Raw genomic sequence first — 21,695 nt, 5'->3', positions numbered from 1 at the left:
ACCAGTGTTTGCCCTGGTCGGTGTACATTTTGTTGCTGAACTTTTCAGGACCTATCTCAAACACATCTCACTAATTATGGTCATGTTTCATAATTTTCACATATTTTTGACATATCTGTGACACAAAAATAGATGTGAATTGTTAGACAGAGCTTTGATATAACTGGAAAACTTTTCCAACTTAAGTTTGCTGTATGTGTTGCTACTGGTAATTGCTCCCATCAGTTGTACTTGAAGATGCATCCCATTAAAAAATAGCTACTAAAAGATTGTCATCTTAGAGAGCCGTTTGCACGAACAAATGTTTAAGTGCAATTAAAATATGTTCTGATTCAGTCTGAAATTAGTTTGCCTGTCCCACTGTCACTCTTTAATTTAATTCAACACTGCAAAATCCTGTTCCTGCAAAGTCACAGATTTTTAGATATGCCACCAAATGTATGTTATTTATGTAGGAATCTTCTCACAGGGATTTTAATTATACTGACGTTTAACATCTGCTTTTGGACGTAAACCATTATGTCAACAATTAGGGCTGTCAGGGCTGTCTTCTGGCTTTCTGGGGCTCAGATGAAACATTTGATGAATGGTATAGTAGCCACAAATCCTGAAATATGAGCTATAATGACAGTCAGGTGAAGAATCATAACACCTAGATTCATTCAATACACATTTGAGTGACATGTAGAGCAAATCTAACAAGCACCGCAACTGAACTTTCATACTGTGATAGCGATCATACTACAGGTGATAGACTTCCTGTTAAGCTTTAGCAGGTCTAACAAGTAAGATTATATTACTCTTTAATTTAACAGTGATCTTACGGCAGCAAGGCTGGTAAACCCACGTGTAACTAAATACATATGTGTGATTCAAACACAGTGAATAGATGATAATGTGGATGACTAATGGGATTAGTCATCAAATGCCAGTGGTCGTGCATTACATTTGCACTGCCAAATCAATGACATTTTTGAAGAGGGCCAAGTATGTTCCTTCAAATATGTTCCCATCCCAAGTCCGCACATATTGCTTCTTTGCAGTGGACTTGTGTATCTACATATTACGCTCACAGTATCCTTCTGTGTCTGCTACTTGCGGTCCAGAAAGCCAAAATCGTGATGTCAACACAAGCCTGTGGTGGTTATGTTTAGGCAGGAAAGCACTTAGCATCTAACGCCGGGACATCAACAAGCGTACATGCTAGCACTGATTAGGATTAGACCACAAAGTCACTGAAGGTTTGGTTTAGGCAAAAAAGTCACATGGTAAGGTATTGGAAAATCATCCGATTCCACCAAATTTACTTTAACCCCTTCCCCTTGACATACTTGGCGTAATTCTGTCATTATTCCTTGAATGGTCGAGATTAATTGTTTTACATTTACTCATGTACTTAACATCAGGATGTCTCCATTTTACTTATTTATCTTAGTTGTTGGTAGTAAAACTATTTTTTTACATACATTGTGTTTTTCTTTCTTTTTTTGTATTAGTTTTCAAATTGACGCACTACATAGAATTTTGATTCACTATTAATAGTATTAACAACAGTGCTTTGTCAAACTGAGATTTTTCTGTGAGGTCAGTAATGGAGGTTTAGTTACGTTTCAATGCCCTCAGTCACATAGAACTCTGGTTCTCTCACATTTCCCTTTATCAGCAGCCCCTAAGCCAATCTTTAATATCCTGGTCATGCAGTCGTTTTGTGTTTAAGATAATGTTAAAATAACAGCTGAAATGACATTTCTGAAGCCAAGCATAGTATTGTTTTTGTTTCTTTTATCCTTGACACTAAAATAGAATGCATGCAGCATTCAATTGCAAAACAGCTTGTTCACAGCGTGTGGTGGCTGGTAAAAGTGGCAAAAAGTCACATTCGAGCAGTGCACCAACTAAAATAAAAAAGTTAATACCATGATGTAAACTACTGCAAGAATGTTCTCATTGGCATTGTTGTAGCACTAACATCACATAACACTATGCCCCTGACTGTTATGGGGAGACTGGTTTTGGAAATCCTTCGCGCACTGATCTTTCTTCTAACAGTTTGGAAAGCAGAGAACTCAAGTGTCTAGCAAAGTACTCCCTGATTAAAGTCATACCAACACCTTTAAAACAAACTCAGTTTTACATGTTGTTCATGTAACATTTTGCTCTTTGTGGGAGGCACTTTTGTCTCCCACTGGGATTTCTACCCTGGTCCTGTTAGACGCTCCTCCTCAGTTTTTGTGTATGCCTGTGTGCCACAGGGAGTTGTTAAGTCTGTCACTGTAGACACTATTGAGGGAGGCTATTTATTTTCAGTACTTATTAAATGTAGCCCTGTTGTTTGTGGGGAATTAGCACAGTATGCCATAATTACATAGTTGCAGGTTTAGACATTAGCAGAAAGTGATATACAGGCCACTGTAAACATCCAGAACTTTTTACCCTTTTGTTTCTGTTCCTTTTTTGTATTTTTCTTTTGTTTCCTGACATCAAGCCTCAGACACACTGCCTACTTACGCAATCATTTGTGGTGCATTAATTAGCATTTATTTACCTTTTGTGCTTTTGCAATTATTTTCCCGTAAAATTCAGTAATGCCTTATAATAACTCCATAATTAATAAATGGCAAATTGAGTTAATTACACTTAAGTCAATAGTTTTGTGTTTTTTTTACTTTTTATCACTAATGTTCTCTAATAATTAGTAATGCTATGATTTATGGTATTTTAACAGCTTATTGTTAAAAAGATTATAATATTTTATATATTTCATAATTGTTTTGTAAATAATCTAAAATATTATTGGATGGACACTTTAATATATGCATTTCACAATATTTGTTAACCATTTAACAGTTTTTAATAGTTTTGTTATAAGTTTACAAACCAATTTTTAACAATTAACAAATACTTAATACATTATATAAATATGTGCAACAATACCATTAAAATAATATAAATTATTGCATTATAAGTATTTAGTACTTTTCATTAATTTAAAAAAAATACTTCATTTTATTGTTTGTTAACAGTAAAAATCCTTATTAACTAAAGCTTAATTAACTATTAATGTGCAATTTATTAATGCTGCTTATTAACAAGTGTTACCTAAAATTAATATATGTGGCTAAGAGAGTAGATTACACTTTTTTTTGACTGCGTTGTTTTGCGTAATATTTGTAGAGACACTGTCACAGCTTTGGCATTTGCTGGAGCCAACATCAGAGAGTTCGATTTTCTGGGATTTTATGATATACGTTCTTCAAAGCTTTGTCATCTCGTACATTTGACAATAAAATTTCACTGTCATCAGTTGAGGTTATTAAGGTCCAAATTATGCAGCTTTTTTTCCTGAATGAAGTGTTCTAGTCATCTTCTCTGAAAGCAATTTTGCTTTTCTATTTATTTGCACTTGTTGATGGAACATAAGACCGAAACGGCAGTTGCTGCTCCAGCCTGCAATACTCACAGCCTGAAGTAGCACTAAACAATCTGTTACCTGTAAGTACATGATGGGACTAAAATAGCTGTGAGCGCCGAATAAAACTTGAAATGAGTTTAGGATGTTTTTAGCCGATGAAAGTGCTCTTCACATGTGTAATTAGGTATATGAATCTCCACTGGTGTGCGGCAGCAGAATACCCTCTCTCTCTCTCTGCAAGTATCTCACGATTTCAAAAATTAAAGTGAGAGAAGTCTATTCTGGCAGGACACGCAGATTCACTGAGTCTTTTGCAGCTGTGCCTCTCCAATTAGATCACACATTTGTATCCAAAAAATCGCTGTTTGTCTGCTCCACATAAACAACTAGGAAGAACAAAAAAAGACAAAAATATCTTCACAGCGTGTCAAAGGCAGACATCAGGCCCAATTCAAGCTTGAGTCATCTCGCACAGCAGAGACTGCATGAATGCACCCATGATCTTACTGCTTCTGCTGTATCCCTAAATGTATCTGTCTTTGGTGGTACTGTCAGTTCCTCAGTATCTCCTTTCGTCTTTGATCTGGAAACGGTTTACAATATCAATTTACCTGCTGTCCCAGTTTTTGCAGGAGTTGTTAACAGCTGCTTAAAACACTCACCAAAGCTGTTTTTATTGATGGTGGCACAGGTGTGTGCTAGTCATTGGGTAGAAGGGAGGTGCTTTATAAGCAATAAAAGAGCTGAAAAAATGGGTTCCTCTGACAGTCTGACAAAAGCAATATTTGTCTCATCAAAACAGCTGCATCCTGCTCGATCTGATGTGTTTAATGTGGATTGGAGAAGCTGAGGTTAAAAGTATTAGCTTAAATATTCAAAATAGCTCAGTAAAACATATTTGACTGAAATATCTCAAAAACTATGGGATGGATTGCCATGAAATTAGTCACATATAGTCATGGTCCCAAGAGAATGAGTCCTAATTATTTTGGTGATTCCCTGACTTTTCCTCTAGTCCCATCATTGTGTCAAATGTTCAATGTTTATGACCAAAATACCTGCAAAACTAACCTTAACTAACTTTGTTTTTAGTGCTAATGAAAATATGCTATACTAAGATTGTGAGCAAAATATTACATCTTTGAAACATCATACTATCATCCATCTTTTACAGAAAGATTGCATACCTTGAATTAAAGGGAATGGAGCATTTTTTTTTTACCATAATGTACAGAGATAAAATTTAGAAAATATAGTTGAAGTTTGTTAAGTATATAAACAATTTAAGTTTTGCAATCTTTGTTTTAATGCATGTATAATCATAGATATTTACAAGCCTATTTTTGTTAAAACTTTACACTACGTCTCTTGACTTGTTTGGGTTATTATTTTAGTGAGTAATGGGCGAAAAGGAGTGTTGAACCAATGGGATGCAGACGTTATTGACCGGAAGAGACCACCACCACTCACCACAGCTGCTGTTCAGTCCAGAGTGTGATGATGAGTGATGCTGCTTTTTACCACCACTATGACCAACAGTCAGCCTCTGCTTACTTTGGTTTCACTCACTCTGCAACCATGGCGGGTTTCATAGTGCTTGCCTCTTATTTATTTATGTATTCCTACTATGCTCATCTACTACAGTGCACTCGACCATTTAGGAGCAGAGCTACCGCTACCGAGGCTAAATTGATTACTTTTTTATGCATTAAATGCACATCAGTGACCCCTATCTGATTATTGATTTATTGCCAGTGTGACCACGCTCTGCAGTATTTCCCCTTGTTATGCTCACAGGTGAGTTCTTGGGTGAATTATTAGGTGTGTAGCGGATGATGTCGTTGAGAAGATCTCATTGAAATTCATGGCTGTTCTGTTGGTTTGTTTATAGTGAAGTCCATCCCTCAGGCTGTGGCTACTTTGCTGACGCTGAAACATAAGTGATTACACAGAGCGCAGATATCAGATACTTTTTGATCTATACCTTGACCAAAGGCCCTTGACCTTAGAGAGAAAGTAAAATATGCTGAATAGATGGTTATTAATCAGTCCAAAATCGGAGTTTAAAAGGTCTGTCTAATTGGTGTTTTTGTTTGATATTAATTAAACATGAGGGGGAAATGGGTATGATGCACGAATTCCACTGGAAAAACAGCAATGACGCACTTAAAAACGCACACGTTAAGTGGTACAATCTCTGCTGGTAACGCAGCAATAACTCGCTAAAAACACACATGTTCAGTGGCAGAATCGTCACTGGAAACAGAGCGAAGACTTGCTAAAAAAAAAAACATGTTTGGTGGTACACCACTGAAAACGAAGTGATGACTCACTAAGAAAATACCAGTTGTGTTGTTTCTTGGTCTTGAACAGTGGTCTGCAGCTTGGCGGCCATCTTAGCAAGGTGTCACACTATCTACCATCTCCTTCACCTCCTGATGACAAAGTCAGCTCATGTAATTTTAAACAAAACTACTTCACTTTAGTAACATAGAGTCTGGTGACTGGACTGACATGTCTGACTTTTGTTTGCTCTTTACGGCTTGTTAGTTCAAGCTTCACTGTTGCTTGTGGATGTTGCAACTGAAAGTCTTTTCTTTGTGTAATTATTATTAGTGGGGCTAAATTAATCAGAATATTAAAAGTCCTAAGAAATAAACCTACATACTCTCCTGGGGAAAAGCACCCCTCAGAGGGAACTTTGACATGTGGACCAACAATGCTAATTACACAAAGCTGCACTGTAACAACAACCCCTAGAATTTCATCACTTTAGCGGTGGCAGTATGAGTCACTCTGATAATTGCTTTGCTGTCTAGTTAAAGTACATGTTAATATCATTTGGCAATGCAACCAGGTAAGCACATGTTGGCCACATTCTGGTATATTGCAGTCGCATTACCACCTAAATGATTGGCTGTTATTAAATATGTGTATTTGCACCAAAAAGAGTGGATCCTATTCATCACCTGGTACCGTTTACTGCCAGTATTTGTTTCTGATGTTATGTCCTATGAATTGTATGTAAAGAGCAACCTGTTGGGAAGATAATATCGATGCAGAGATGGAGGTTCCAATCAAAGTCACAAATCATTGTTGAAAGTTGCACAATCACTTTTGATTGGGTATTCCAGTGAGACATTTCAAAAGTGTTTGAACAACAACATTTGTAGTCGGTTTCAAAAAGTTACCCATTTTGAAGTCACTTTCTATTTGGGATTGATATTGATTGGTATCCTTCACTAAACAACTGCTCTAACCCTTCCAATCAGCTAGATGCGCAGTAATTGCTTAGTCATTTCTCTCCAGAATGTTTACACTCAGCAGGTTTCCTTCATTTCAATCAGGAGCGGCTGGCATGGTAATGCCTGCAAATCATCGTCCACCATTTTGATGGCTTCCCTCATTATATCAGATTCAGCAACAGAGTTGAAAAGCAACATGAACCACATTACTCACTTTTGGCATCGTTTTAGAAAAATTGCTTCAGAAGAGTTAACACAAAACGTGATATAAGAACAAAATGACACATTTAGTCACCAGTGTTAAGCCTGGGTCCTTGTTTGATGTCAGTCCAAATTGATTTCTTCTTCTTTATCCGTGTGTGAAACACTTAGAATTTTCATTTATTTTGTATGTTCCTTTTTGTTTACTGCATGCTTTTTGTCAGAACAGCTTAAAAGTGGGGCAATTAATGATCTCATGTCTTTTTTCATACTTGAATTACCTCTCCCTACATGGACAAAGATGGTAAAAGTCACCATGGGCTATCACTCTGCACATGTAATCATAACTTCATCATAAACTTACTGCTTCAAGTACCCAATGAGGAGTTTTATGGCTCTAAAATCTGCAGGTATATTTCTATGCCTGAAGCATTCCACTGGCCCGGTCTGAGGGTGTGAGCACAAACTGCACACTTAATTAGTCACACCTCATTCAACTGGCCGACTCAAGGTTATTTGACTAATTATGTGCAGGTAGGGATAGTTATGCAAATACAACTGTGTGAATGGTGTTTTTTTTCTCAGAGCTACAGAAAGGTCGACGTGCCTCGTCCTTGCCTTGCGATTTGCCAGCGGAAGTCGGTCCAAGGCGAAGGTGGTTGAATTATTGTGGCGTGGTGGCGTGGAGTCACATAGTAGACAGTTCTCATGCCTTGTTTCCAATGCAGAGGTCAGTGTCAGTTTGTGAGGGAAGATGAAAGTTAATGGACAATCACGCAGCAGTTTTATGACTGGTATCTTTCAACAGGACCACATTTTATATTTGATGTACCCATTCATTGGGATTTACTTTGTATTATAAATACAACAACAGCATTTACAGGCTTTATAACTTACAAGAGCTTTACGGTATTGGATATATTTCCTGTTGGAAAACTGCAAGTATCAAGAGATATGAGGTGAAGAATGTGTTCCCTCATATTATACCTTTAACAACACAACATGAATATCCATTGCTTAAGTATAATAAGTCAGTGTTGTTATGGTATCTCTTCACAGTGGTTTATCTCCTGCCAAAATTTTAAGCTTGGCATATAGTAAAGAAAGGGATAGATGAGTGACCCTAGAACAACCATATTGCACATCAATAGCAATTTCAATTTATGACTAAATCCATACCTTACTTTGCAGACATGATATGGTGGACGCTCAAGGCATTTAAGGGTACAGTAACCCAAAATGAAATCGACAAGTGGAATATTGTGCGAGAGAGGTGTAATAACACCTCTTGTTTGTCTTGCAGTTTGCTTTAGCAAGGAAAGCAGCTCACTTCACATTTACTGGGGGAGAAATGCAAAAGAAAATCATTTTTGAAAGCACCTGGTGTTTTGAAAATATACAAAATTGTTCTCTTGGCATATAGGTTTCAAGTAACAGTAACAGTCTTTTTTCCTAAGCGATCAAAACTGTACAACTGAAGTGTAGACTGTACAACTTTAGTCAGTAAACTATGGGAATAGCACAGTTACAGCCAAGAAATGTTCGATTGCTTTTTATTTTTTTTGCCTTTTCTCCATATGGAAATAATGAATATTTGTTTTGTGTACATTGTATTTAGACAGCTGCAACCTCACTGTATTTAACTATTTAAAGAATCTTTTTTTGTTCAAGTCCCTTATCAGAGAGAGCCTTTTTTTATATAGTTGCAAGGCAACCAACGATTAATCTGTCCTTAGCTAAACTACTATTTTGCTCTGAAGTAGACTCACATATGAAGGACAGGCGCAGAGTCACTTGGGGACTGGACAAAGGGATACAGAGGTCCGGTTGGGTACATGAGACCCTCAGAGAGACATGAATTTACAGGGAGTACCACCAGAAAGCTTGACGAGGTTATGGTTGGTTCAAGGCCTTTCAGGGACAGTTAGATAATCTGCTGTGAATCTTCAGGCCTAATTCAAACTTTAGAAACTTTAGGCTGCTATTGGTTCAGATATGTCTTGCAGCTTGTCTAGGGCGGCATTGAGATTGAGGTAAGGTTTACTCAACCCTGTACACTGCTACTTGTTGTCATCGCAACCACTAAAGGCCCATGTCTCAATTAATCTGATTGGACAATGGCAAAAAATCACATATAATGTGCTCTTTTTTGCACTGAGTTGAAGTTTTATCAACTCGAGGCATTCAGGGAGCTCCTGCAAAAATGCAAGGTGCTCAGTAATGCAAAAACAGTGAGCTTAGTAGTTAATCTCTTAGGGCTAACTAGTCAATTGTAAAAACACTGCCAGTCAGAAAGCTTCTTGCAGTTTTTCTACCAAGTAACTCACTATGGTGAGATCCTTATGCAGATGCACGTAGGAAAAATAATTAACAATAAAACAATAATTTAAAAAAAAGACAAAATTAGATTTTGGCCCAGATGTAACTTGTAGCACAGAAAGTACCAAAGTAAAGTCACATAGGACAGGAAATGCCTTGTTTTGTTTTTGTAGGAAGTGGACTGTGACTATGCTTCGTCTGTCATTTAATCACTCCACTCCTGTTGCAACTGTTTGTGCTCCTTGATTGGTAAAGTTTGATTGTATCTCCCATTGTCCTGTGTGACTTTGGTCTCCCTGGCACAGAGCTTCTGGATTAGCAGGTCCATAACCTCTTAATTAAAGACTAAAGCAGACAGAGGAAAAACTGTGGAACAAGAGCAGCTTTTCAATTATTTATTGACTTGTGACTCTGGAAGCCCACCTCACCCTCCCAACACCTACATATAATAGATTTCCCCTGTGCATACTGTAACTTAGTGCTGTTGTTGATATGGGTGTATTATTTCTTGTCACAAACAGTTCAAATTGCAAGGCCTGCTCTCAATCAGGTAGATTTGCAAAAACTTAATTCACATGCTGTTCCAAGTCTAAAACAGTGAGCAGTTATTGATGTATTATTAGCGTCTGTAGCAAAAACCTTCTGATTTGTGAAATGATTTTCATTTCTATAATCGAACCTGCGTGTTAAAAAAACAGGACAGAGTTGGCCTGAGGAGCTGTAGGCCGTCCCTCACAGGGAGAGCCTTATATAACGCAATCACACTTGACCTGGCGTTCTCTCCAAGGGACAGGATTCCACTGGGATGCCTGCGGGCACTGTCTTATTATTTTAAATTTTTTTCACTCAACTTTCTGTGGTAGGTTGTAACCAAAGTGAACTGGATAGCAATGTGGATGTGTCACGATAATGGAATTTTTAACTTTTAACTTTTTTAACTCTTTATCAAAAGATAAATATGACAAGGCTTTAAGATGACAGCGACTTTTCTTCTCTTGCTTAGTAGCAGAGAACAGACAGCAGGAAAGTGCAGCTGGTGCTGGTGTATCAAATTGTGAAGAATGCATGTTGAAACCATTTCAAATACTCTGAATTAATATGTGTCAATAAATCCATGTTTTTGACAACACTACAGCATTGCATGCGATCAAATACAGAATAATGTTGGAATATAGACTATCACTGAGCTATAAATAATTGCACATAGGAAGGTCAGTCAAGGTCATGAGCTAGCATCTTGATTTTAGCTTTAACTAACAATTTTAAACTTTTTTGCATGTGAAAGTGTAAAATTGGAACAACATAAATACAATTGGAACTATAATTAATAATTATAGTTCGTTTGTAGTCTTTAGCTTTAGTAATAAAATGGATCCTTAGCGGTAATGTTCTTAAAATAACAACAGATGACAAAGACAGTGTTGCACTATATGCATACAGTGCTTGATGATCTGCAGCTCAGTATTTAGGGAGGCTGATGTAACAATTTTTATTCAGCTGTAGTCACAATAATGTTAAAAACTGCTGATACAGGTATAACACAGAGATTTGTTTGTGGATTTAACTTATATTTTCTATGAAATGATATGTGTGGCAAGGTCATTATAAGGGTGACTACAGGATATACTGTACAGAAACGGCTTCTCAGCAATAATAAGAGAAATGTGTTAGGCAATCGGGTGGGTGATGCCGTATTGTAAAACTTGCAGTCACCGAGAACTTGTCCTCATCTTGATCTCTTTGCAGATTGTAATCAAACTCTCAAAACATGTGCGATAAGCCATGTGCAGCATCAGCACCCACTCAAAGATAACAGATGATCCCAAAATGCTGTCCATATTGTGTTAATATTCAAGGAGCGGCGAGCATCAAGTGCCTGCACAATTTATCGTAGGTTAACTTCAATCAGTGAAACCACTACAGTATTTTTAACATGGTGTCAAGATACATCCCTTTTTGTGCTGAATTTATGCAGTGTTATATTATATGCATTTCACACACCTACACGCACACACACACACGCAGATATGCACACAGACCACATACATATAAACCACAACAAGTATGAGTGCTAATGATATCTTAGTTGTGAGTACAGTTGACCACCTTAAGTAAGTGATAGGTGTTATGTTCAGTGTCATATTAGATTATACAAGATTTCAGGCATATATTTTTACAGCTTTTATGAATAACGCACATTAGCAGTCAATACGAGTTATTCATTTTTTTGGGCCGGTTATTTGTTTCTTTCTCTTTGTAAAAAATTACAGGACACAATCAGCCAACCTGAGGACTTGACGAGTCCTTGCACTCTGAGAAAATATAAATTCATTTCCTGTGTTCCCTTCCTCTCCTCTTGTTTCCATGGCAACGTGACATGGAATGAAGGACAGGCTATTGGCTCTGAAGTTTTTAACTGTGCTAATGAAAATGCTCCAGGAAGTGCACAGTCCTCCGTGTTGTAAATTATTATTAAGTATAGTTAGAGGAGTACATTGCCCAGAAAAGCAGTCATCCAAAGAATATCTGCCATGCGTTGTCTTTTGTAGTGCTTGATGGTATTTTTTTCTCCTGCATTAATGCAGAGTGGGACTGCTTTGAGGGTATTGCTATATTTGTGCTTTTATATCTGCATGTTATCTCCTCCTTTGCCCTAGCTTAGAACAATGCAGTGACATTGTTATTAATCTTAAGTGGTCATAGAGGTTTACTTGGCCATTTCAAAGCTGATAGCTCTATCCTCAATAATGCTCTTTGTATATTTAGAGTACCAATTCTATCCTCAGAGACATATTGAAATATTTGTACAAAATTGTAATGCCGTCTTCAAAAGTGTCTTCCTTGACAAGCTATTTTTTAATATTTAACTATTTTTACCTATTCCTGTATGCCAACTGTAAGTAATAATGGCTCCTGGTACAACAAACGTAACGGGACCGCTCATTACCGCCCAATTTATACTGCATTTTTATCGAAGAAGAAGGAATATCGTTATGCCACCATGCCGTTCTGTATGTAAGGTATGATTTCAGAATGGCAGGACATAGTTGTCTTGCCTTTAAGCCACAATGGGAGGTAGTAACAGCACCGAAACACTGTCTGTATTAACAAGACAGCCGGCAGGACAGGGCCATGGGCTGCACGGGTCTGACGTTTTGACGACATGTTATGTATGCGACCCACCGTGGGAGATTTAAAAGGAGATTTAAAATTGGGAAAACAATGAGATTCAGGAGCTACTTACCCTCCAAGCAGAGGACAAGATCAGCTGCCATATAACAGAGACGGCGAATTACTGTTATTGCCATGTTATGAAATTGTTATAGTTTGGAAAGTGCTTCTGACAGGTATGTTTTATGTCACATTAGAAATCAATGCTGTTGTGTTACATGTCATGCCGGTCATGCCTTTCTCGATTCAGTGATGCTGGCATGCTATCTATAATCACACACTGGAGCGGAACGATACTTTTGTGTAAAAAATGCAGGCATAAAGAAGGGGCTTTATAGCAGCCCAAAAGTGCGATATCTGTGTAAAAAAGGGTAAATGTTAGTTGTCATTGTCAATACTTGATAAAATAAAACCACTTCTTACCAGTGGGCCAAGTGCAGATGTTTGGGCCACCTGTGTCTGTGTGGAAACGATCTGTTTTATTGCTCTGTTTTGCTACAATCATCACAGGCAGTAGGAAGAAACCACAGAGGAGGATGTGTACCCATTTTAATGAATAATCTACCACAATGGTAATTAGGCTTTGTGCTTTAATACTGAATTTCCTCACAAAAATTCCTGCAGAGGCCCTGCAGTTATATTTTCTAACTTGGTAATTACCAAAGCTGACAGAAATTTCTCTCTCAAGTTGATTTGATGGATTATCTTCTTTCAAAGTCACAATCTGCCAAAAGCAATGCGTGTAAATGAAAACCAGCTGGACCGTCTTACCTATAAAGGCAAACATCTACATTTGTGAACATATTTATGGTAGCAGAGGAAATAGAAGGCCCAATTTAGATATCATGCGCAGTACTCTCAATGGAACAAGATTCTCATATCTGTGTTGATACAATTTCAGATACAAATGTTACTGTCCTGCAATTGAAAAAGCCTTAGCAGGCATTTTGCACAATAGGATATGCTGTGCTTTACATTTTTATTGCTGCATCACTCTTACAAATATCTAGCATGAGTTGTATTCAGTGACAACAAGAAGTATAAATGGGATTCTATATATATTTATAGCAGCATCAATTAATGTTTCAAGCTGTAAACACAACACTGATATATTTTCAGCGTATGAAGCTGTAAGGATGAACTCGTCGGCAGCCGACACAGAACAACAAGCATTCATTTGGAGTTGTGTTTCTGACCAGCTGTTGAAACTGAATTCAATACTGAAGGGTCATTTTGGTATTTTCCAACCTGGATGTTTTTGTGTCTAAGTGACAACAATTTCTGAAAATGGTCCAATATTGAGAGAGGCAAAACCTGCTGCAGTGTAACCACTTTGGGCAAATGAGCATTGTCAATGTACTTTCACTAAAAGAGCTTGTTTTTCTCACTGACGTGTCTGAAAACTTATGGAAAGGATTCCTATAGAAATCAGCCTTTAGGTTAAAGAGTATTATCAGTTTTGTTAAACCAGAAATAGCCCCCAAATCAATATTGCTGAACACACCAGACTCCCTTTAAATCAACAGTAATTCAAGCATGATTAGAGCTGGCATATATATATAACTTAATAAAGGGTTCAGTTTAACCAAACCCGACTTACTGTTGTTAAAACAGCAGAGGAACAAACCAAAACTGTTTCTGTGAGTTTTATTTAGTTTCTGTCAACTTTGTATGATGTCTGTTTTACAGTAATATTATTACTCCTTATTTAGATGGAGTCTAATGGGTTTAAAGAGATCAACCTTTGTAGAGAAGCTTTCCATGATGCTGTCAGACACTTATATTAACAATCTGAGCCTGCCAGTGGCAAAAACAAGCACCTTTAGTGGAAATGAAATGACAATGCTCATTTGCCCATAGTGATTACATTGCTGGCTGCGGTGGTCTTGTCGTTTCTATTAGACAAGTGGACACAAAAACATGTGAAAAAAGGATCCAGATTGAAAAATACCAAAGAAACCCTTTAACTACAGTATCCTATACCGTTTGTGTTGATACACATCAATTTATGAGGCAAAGGAACTGTTTTTTGGCTGCTAAAATGCTCCACAAGCTAGTTGCTGTGTCTGTCATCTGTCGCTAAGGAGATAGCTAACAGCAAGTTTAACAAAGCTTTTTTGTAAAGAGCAGCTGCCGACTGTGGCTGGAAATAATGTTTGTCTAGAGTGCTGAACCAAAACAAATAAGAAATTTCAAACGTTGTGGGCTGTACAACAAAAACAACAAGCTCAAAGGTGCAACAGAACTTAATTTAGTTCAGTGAAACTGCAGTGTCGGATGATAATTGTCACATAAAAATATTGACTAGTGCAGCTTTAAGATTGTTCTCAATAAATGTATCTGTTTATTGTATGCCCAGTGTTACAATGGACAGTTAAATGAATGTCTTCATCATCATAAAGAGTCTGCAATGAATGTCACAGATAGCCGTGACAAGGTCATTTTTCAGGTGTTAATGTGTTTAAAATGATTTTTTAAGGAACATAGAGTTGCAGTGCTGACCTTGCTGCAAGTTAAAGATCAGTACAGGCTATCTAAAATCAATAGCATTAATGTAAATGACACTAGTGTGCATGATGGTATTACTTCCATATGTCGCTACTTGACATTCCTTGACATTAATTTGAGATAACGACAGCTGTAAACTTCAGTTAATGTTACAAACCTGACCCAAGGACACTGTTGAGTCGTATCGGGTCAGAGAGGAGCGAAAATGTTGATACAGCACTTGTTACTCACGCGAATTGCAATCACACGCTGACATGCCATGAAATCAATATGAAGCCGGGTAATAAGAGCCAGCAATCAGCGGCCTTATGAAGAGCAGGTTGGGTGCCATCCTTATACATCACTCTATTGATGCCAGCAACACCCATAGCTAAAGGCCATGCTAGATTTAGCACAGCAATTTTATGCTGTGAGGAAGGCAATTTTGCAGAAGAGATGATTTTGGTGATGTGCAAAGTTTTCAGTGAGAAGCATGAGAGTGGAGCAGTATCTGTTCTAAAGACTTTGTACACAGAAACCTGCTGAAATGCATGAGTTCACACAAGTATTTGAATATGCAAAGAGAGAGAATATTTTTTCTTATTTATGAGGCATTGGAGAAAAAGGGGCACTCAGTTTAATGTGTGAGTCAGGTAAACAAATTCCAAATGTGCTACTGCATTAAAAGAGTAACACAGAAAAAAAAAAAAATATCAAAAAGATTTTAGTCTGAGAGAAATCCATTATCATACTGAAGCTGACAAATAAATCCAGCTATTAAGAAAGAGGAAATTCATAAATTAGAGGATATTAAATGCTTTAAAGTAAACCTGTGTCTTAAGAGATTTAAAGGGTGTTAACTGTTGGTGCTAATATGGGGTTTAACTAATGGATGGGGAGTCAAGTGAGGGCACCACACACACAAAAGCTTGTGGTTTGTTTGTGAAAATGAGTCATTCACTCCATTGTGTTGATACCAGCATCTGTAAAAGACTTCCCAACCTCAGCCTCACCTCCTTTCATTTCTCTGTTTGGGTGCATAACATTTCATGCTTTCAAAACACCTTCATTGTTTCTCAAATTGTTTTCTTCCATCAGTGAAAAAGGTGAGATATAATCCAGGGATTCAAGAACTGACTTTCAATTGAGTTTTAATGGCTTCTTTTGCTTTCTTCTTTATCAGCCTAATTGGAAATCAGTGTGAAGAGACACTGGATTGACTTGATTAAAAGCAAAAAACAAAAATAAAACAGTTAATTCACATTTTTTCAGTGAGTAGGGTGTGTAATTATTTATGGATTTAGTAACTGCTATCAAGAAACACAGCACGTGTAAATAGGGAACAGCAAAGATAGTTATTATTGTTATATAGAAACAGATGAAATTTAACCAGTTGTTGACACATTGCTGTTTGACATTGGAGCTCTCTCTCTGAAGAAAATACAAATTTGTCTGCTTGCTCATACATAATTCGAAGTCTGAACAATGCAGGAACACTGCAAAAGTAGGTGATAATCCACTATGTGTCACCCTGTCACATCGCATAATTTGACCCATTGTTAATTAAAAAAAAAAAGTAGATCATTGCAGCTTTAACTAGAGGGAAGTTAGATCACTGTATGCTCATTAGAATTGGTGGGGGTTCCTTGGCTCTCATTACTTTTGTTTACTGTTCAAACCACCTGGAATCATGAAGTAAACATTGGATATCCACCAAGTTCCAACTCAATTTGTGCTCATTTTTACTGAAGCATTACCTTTTCAACCTTTCCCCACATACTGATTGACAGATGTCTGTTTTCTGCCTGCGTGCGTCAGGAGTGAAGACATTCCTCTAACTGCGCCTCACATGCACAAAAATCTTGACAACAACAACAGCGACATCCTGTCTTGAGCCTGACACTTTGAGAGAAGCTGGCTAGAACACAGTGATAATGAGAAGGAGTGGGAGGGAAGGAGGGACAGTGAGAATTGCTTCTAGTCTTAGATGTTGTGCCATCTCTTTATCATCCTTTCTTTTTTTTCTCCCTCCCTCATGCACTTCACAACCAGTTTCTCCTGTCTTTCTCCCTCGTTCTTTTTTTTTCTAAACAGAGTATTTCTCATTTTTCATTTCACTTACACATCCGAGTCTCCCACTAGGTCTTTCATCCTGTTCCCACCTTGCATCCTTCACTAGGCCAATATTCAGCATTCTGTCTACCTTTCTTCCATTTTCTTTCTCTCTCCAGCTTACATAATGATTAATTTCTCTCTTTTTTTCAGATGCTGTCACATGTAGGCACAGTAAAATGTGTGGAACTCTGAGCATTGTTTTTTTGTTTGAGACTTTATCCCTGAATCACCCAACCTGAATTGTAAAAGACCTGTGTTCTTGGAGGGACCTTTGTTATTGCCATAGATCTCTCTTTGAGGGTTTAGTGTCAGCAGAATTATACCTGCTGTGGCTTTTTTGAAAGGTTTCACTAATAGCTCAGGCGCTGCTGGTGAAAAAAAACATCTAAAAGACGCTTGGATGTGTAAAAAGCCACAGCGTGTATAAGACTAAACCCTTGAAGTAATACTCCACCCAGAATCTATCTTTTGTGTATCAAAAGCTCACCCTCTGAAGGCTTAAAAGATGGCTGCAAAAAGTTTGTAGTTACTGCTTCAGAGAGCAGCAGCTAACAATACCCAACTCTGCGCTGATGGGTGAAAATAACACAGGCCTGTTCAGTTTTTAAGGTGGTGAAGCTGTTAGTACGATTTGAATCTTAATATGTATTTTAAAACTTTCAAAACCTAGCTGATAGTCCCAGTGGCACTTTTAAAAAGCAGACCTTACATTTTTATGATATTCATTTACTATGTATGGTAGGGATGTCACAAGAACCAATACCTTGGTACTGTGTCATTGCCAAAATTGTGAAAACTTGAGAGTACTGTTTTCTCTCCAGTAGCTTAGTTATCAGACATGCCATTCGGCCAGACTTCATGGGGCAGTTTACATGCCTACAGTATTTTCATATGCCATTAAAGGCCAGAGTATTTTGTAAATTATTTGCAACTGGAACACAGTCCCAGGGAATTTTAAAAAATGTTTAATCTTGGGTATGCTGCACTCATCACTCTCACTTTCTACCCAGCCGTCCAACCACAGTAGAGGAGGGGTGGGACAACTAGCAGACTGACCACCATGTCTTACAGTACAGCAAACTGCGAAGCTTGAATTGCCACTTGAGGCTGGCTCCAGAAGTGAGTGAGTCCCCACAGACGTCATGTTTAAATGCCTAACATAACAGTAGCTATAAAACAGCCTGGAGTAAAAAACAGTTTCAGTCTACAGCTAATTTTCCCCTTAATGACAAGTGTACGGAGGGTGAAATTTTATATAATTCACATTTTAATCAAGGCCTGATGTAATGCATATTTACAACACAGCTCCAACCTCTCATCCAAGTATGGTCACTTTTGGCTCAAAAAAAAAAAAAAAAAGATGGCGATAGCTTAAATGCAAACTCAAGGCTTTAAAACAACTAATTAAAAATAATGGAATTTCACCAGTGCCAACTATGACATTTTCTTGAATGGTGACATGCCTAATGTATAGACATCCCACACATAGTAAGTTGCATATAGAACTGGTATTCCTACACATCAACCTTGTGCATGTGTGAGGATAATTTCAAATTGTGATGCTACACAACCCTATAATTTCATGAAATATTCTAAAATGCTGCAGAAAAAGATGTGAAAAATCAATATCAATATTAACCATGTCTTTTTTTAATGAGTAGATTTTAACATAATATCAATCAATGTGAAAAAAAAGTAGATTTTATGAAGTACTGTATATAAGTACAAGTTAGCGATGTCCCTGTGCTTTAAGGTGTTTGATTGAAAAAAGTGATGCACATTCAAAACAAACTAGACTTAACTTTTTTTTCTGCATTTTATAAACTGTGATATTAATTAATTTGAGTTTTCCAAGATTCATCGAACACCAGGAAGCTAAAGCTAAGTGAAACAGACTATAAAATATCATTGTGGTACAGAATAGTGTGACCCAGCAGCAAATAGCATCAAAGCAGGTGCTTCTGCTTTGGATTAAATTCAGTCTTGCTGTAGATGAGTTTACGTTAATCTAAATGCCTTCACTGAGAAACTGGGACAATGTAGGGATTTATTTATTTTTTTAATTCAATTTAATTTTTTGTCATTACTGTCAATTTAAAAACAGACCTCTTCTAATTGTCTTACTTCTGGGCATAAATATACCATATTTAAAGTCAGACCTAAATTCAGTATTGACTGTAGTGTTTACAGCAAAAGGTTTGATATTACAATAAATATAATAGAATCAAATAAAAGCATATTATAGCTTTTTCCCAACAGTCATTTTGTTTGGCACAGACAGTATTGATCTTCAGAAGTCTAACTCTAAACTATTTTAGTGTGATCCTTTAATGTTGACTTTACTGACTAAATCCCAGGTGATGACAATGTTGCAGTATATCAAAAGCAATGACAGACAATCCATACTTGTGCTACATAAAAAGAGGGGAAACACATTTTGTGATGACTAAATAAGACGGGATTTTATGAACATCATTATAACAAAACTGTTTATGTTGTGAGTAATAATGCGCTGCTTGTTTTGATTCATCTCTGACTCTAAAGTCTCTAAGAGGCATATGTGCTGTACATCATCACAGTGTGTTGCCAGACACATCAATAGCTCAACAGAGTCATTAAATTACAGCTTTCTAATATGAATATAATGAATGCTGTATCAGTATATATACAAGCACCTGGGTTTGGAATAAATGAGGTGGTGCACAAATTTGGTGTGCGGGAGTCGTGTCAATTTATAAGATTTTATCTTTCAGTAAATAGAGATGAGGCAGCACTGTAGAAAAGTGTCATTGGTTGTTTAGACAGAGACCTCCTGTATTGCATACTGCATATACCACTTTGTAATGGTGGGGTAAACTAAAATCCCAGAAACAATCATTAATTCTTACAGAGATCCTCCACAAATTTACTATTAAATTGAGGCAAAAAAGTAAATCACAGCACTAAATCTGCATGGACCAAAGGAGGAAGATTTTTGACTTCCAAACATGTTGGGAAAACAAAAGATGCATGATGCATGTGTTTTAGCAGATCAAGGGAACCTGTTCATTTTCAGCATAGGCATCCTATATACTTGTATTAGGGGTTTCTAGAAAAATGTTTACATGCTCTAATGGGCATAAAACAATTTATTTGTGTCAAACTGTCTGTACAGGAACACCTGTATTCACCCTCTATCTGAAACGATCCATTTTAGTGCCTGTCTATTTAAACTCAGCATGCTGTGATTGATCAGCAAATCGGGTCATCTATATATTGGCTTCTCTGCGCCGTCATTGCAGCTAGAGCAATGACTGTAATGCAGAATAGCAGCACTTTCTACTATAAAAAATCCCTAACAAAGCTTCTTAACACAACCAAAATTTTACAGCAGGACTAAAATCTAAAATTGGGGAGGTATTAACAAAACTACAGACAAAGATTACATGCTTCCCTGATATTAGCACACAGCTACATGGAGCAATGTACTTACAGCCGAGGAAAAACTGTGTAGGGGCTTTTTCTTGTGTAACAAACTTCCCTCGTGATCTGACGTAAACTCATAACCAAAGTAGAAAAACACGATGAAAGCACAATATTCAGAACAGTCTGACGCCTGATGTTTTTGCTCATACAGATTACTTTTACATACATTTACCTTATTATTTAAAACTCTGGCCATATGTAATATAAACATCCAGCACTGCAACACTATGTATGACAGAAAATAAGGAAAGGCTATAATAGGTCCTTTTAGGAGGGGTGGGCACTGCATATGCACAGGGTTCAGTCAAATACCACGGCTTTTGCAGTGCATTTGACATACGATCCCAAGGCCAAAAGCCACCTTTCATGTCGGCATGAAACGTCCCTGGACGGCATCAGCCAAGAATGCGGCCAGACAGAACTGGTGGTGGTGTTATTATACACCAGCAGACAACCGAATGCCATGTGATATAAGGAGCACGAAGGTGCCTATAGGGTTGGCAGTAGATGTCATGGTTGGTACCAAATTTTTTATTTTTTTTTAATTTTAATCTCACCACATGCTTTCAGCAGACGCAGGAAGAGACTTAGAGTGTGATAAGTAGACGTGGAAGTCCACTGTAAAGAGGCAATATGTGATGAGTTTGGCTGAGAATGTGTTTGTCTTTCATGCTATGCTCCTGACATTTAGAAAAACGAAATGGTCAAATAAACAAATAACAAAGCAGTTTGGCAAAATATTTTTGACACAATATCTGCTTACTAGGATTTTACTGGATCTTTTAAGAGCATCTCATGGTCTTTATTAGCATTGGATAACAGGTGGTCCTCTATGTCATACATACATATAAACCCCTAACTCACAATGACTTGAAAGCAACTCAGCCAACTCCATTCACTGATTAATATTGTGAGATGCAGACAAACGCTGCAATGACAGAAAAAAACAGGACAAAACAAATAAAAAAAAAAAGATTACGCACAGTGTTAAGCATGTCAATAACCTATTACATGAACTACATGTTTTCAACAATGTCTTTTCTTTTACAAAATACCTCCATATGTCCTCATAAGAAACACGCTTCAAATGGTCAAGGCAGTGAATGAACACTCACTGTTCAACAACAGAGGTATCTACACTGTTCCACTGCATCTTCAGGTCATCCCAGCAGGCTTGCCATTTGCAAGTCGAAATGTGCCTTATCTCACTTTCTATTCTACCCTTGTGCAGCAAAACCCGAAAAAGGGAAAAGTATTGAAGTTTTGTGAAGGACCTTCTG

The sequence above is a fragment of the Plectropomus leopardus genome, chromosome 11 (genome assembly GCF_008729295.1).
Source record: "Plectropomus leopardus isolate mb chromosome 11, YSFRI_Pleo_2.0, whole genome shotgun sequence".
In the NCBI taxonomy this organism is placed as follows: domain Eukaryota; kingdom Metazoa; phylum Chordata; class Actinopteri; order Perciformes; family Serranidae; genus Plectropomus; species Plectropomus leopardus.
Note: the sequence above shows the minus strand (reverse complement) of the source record.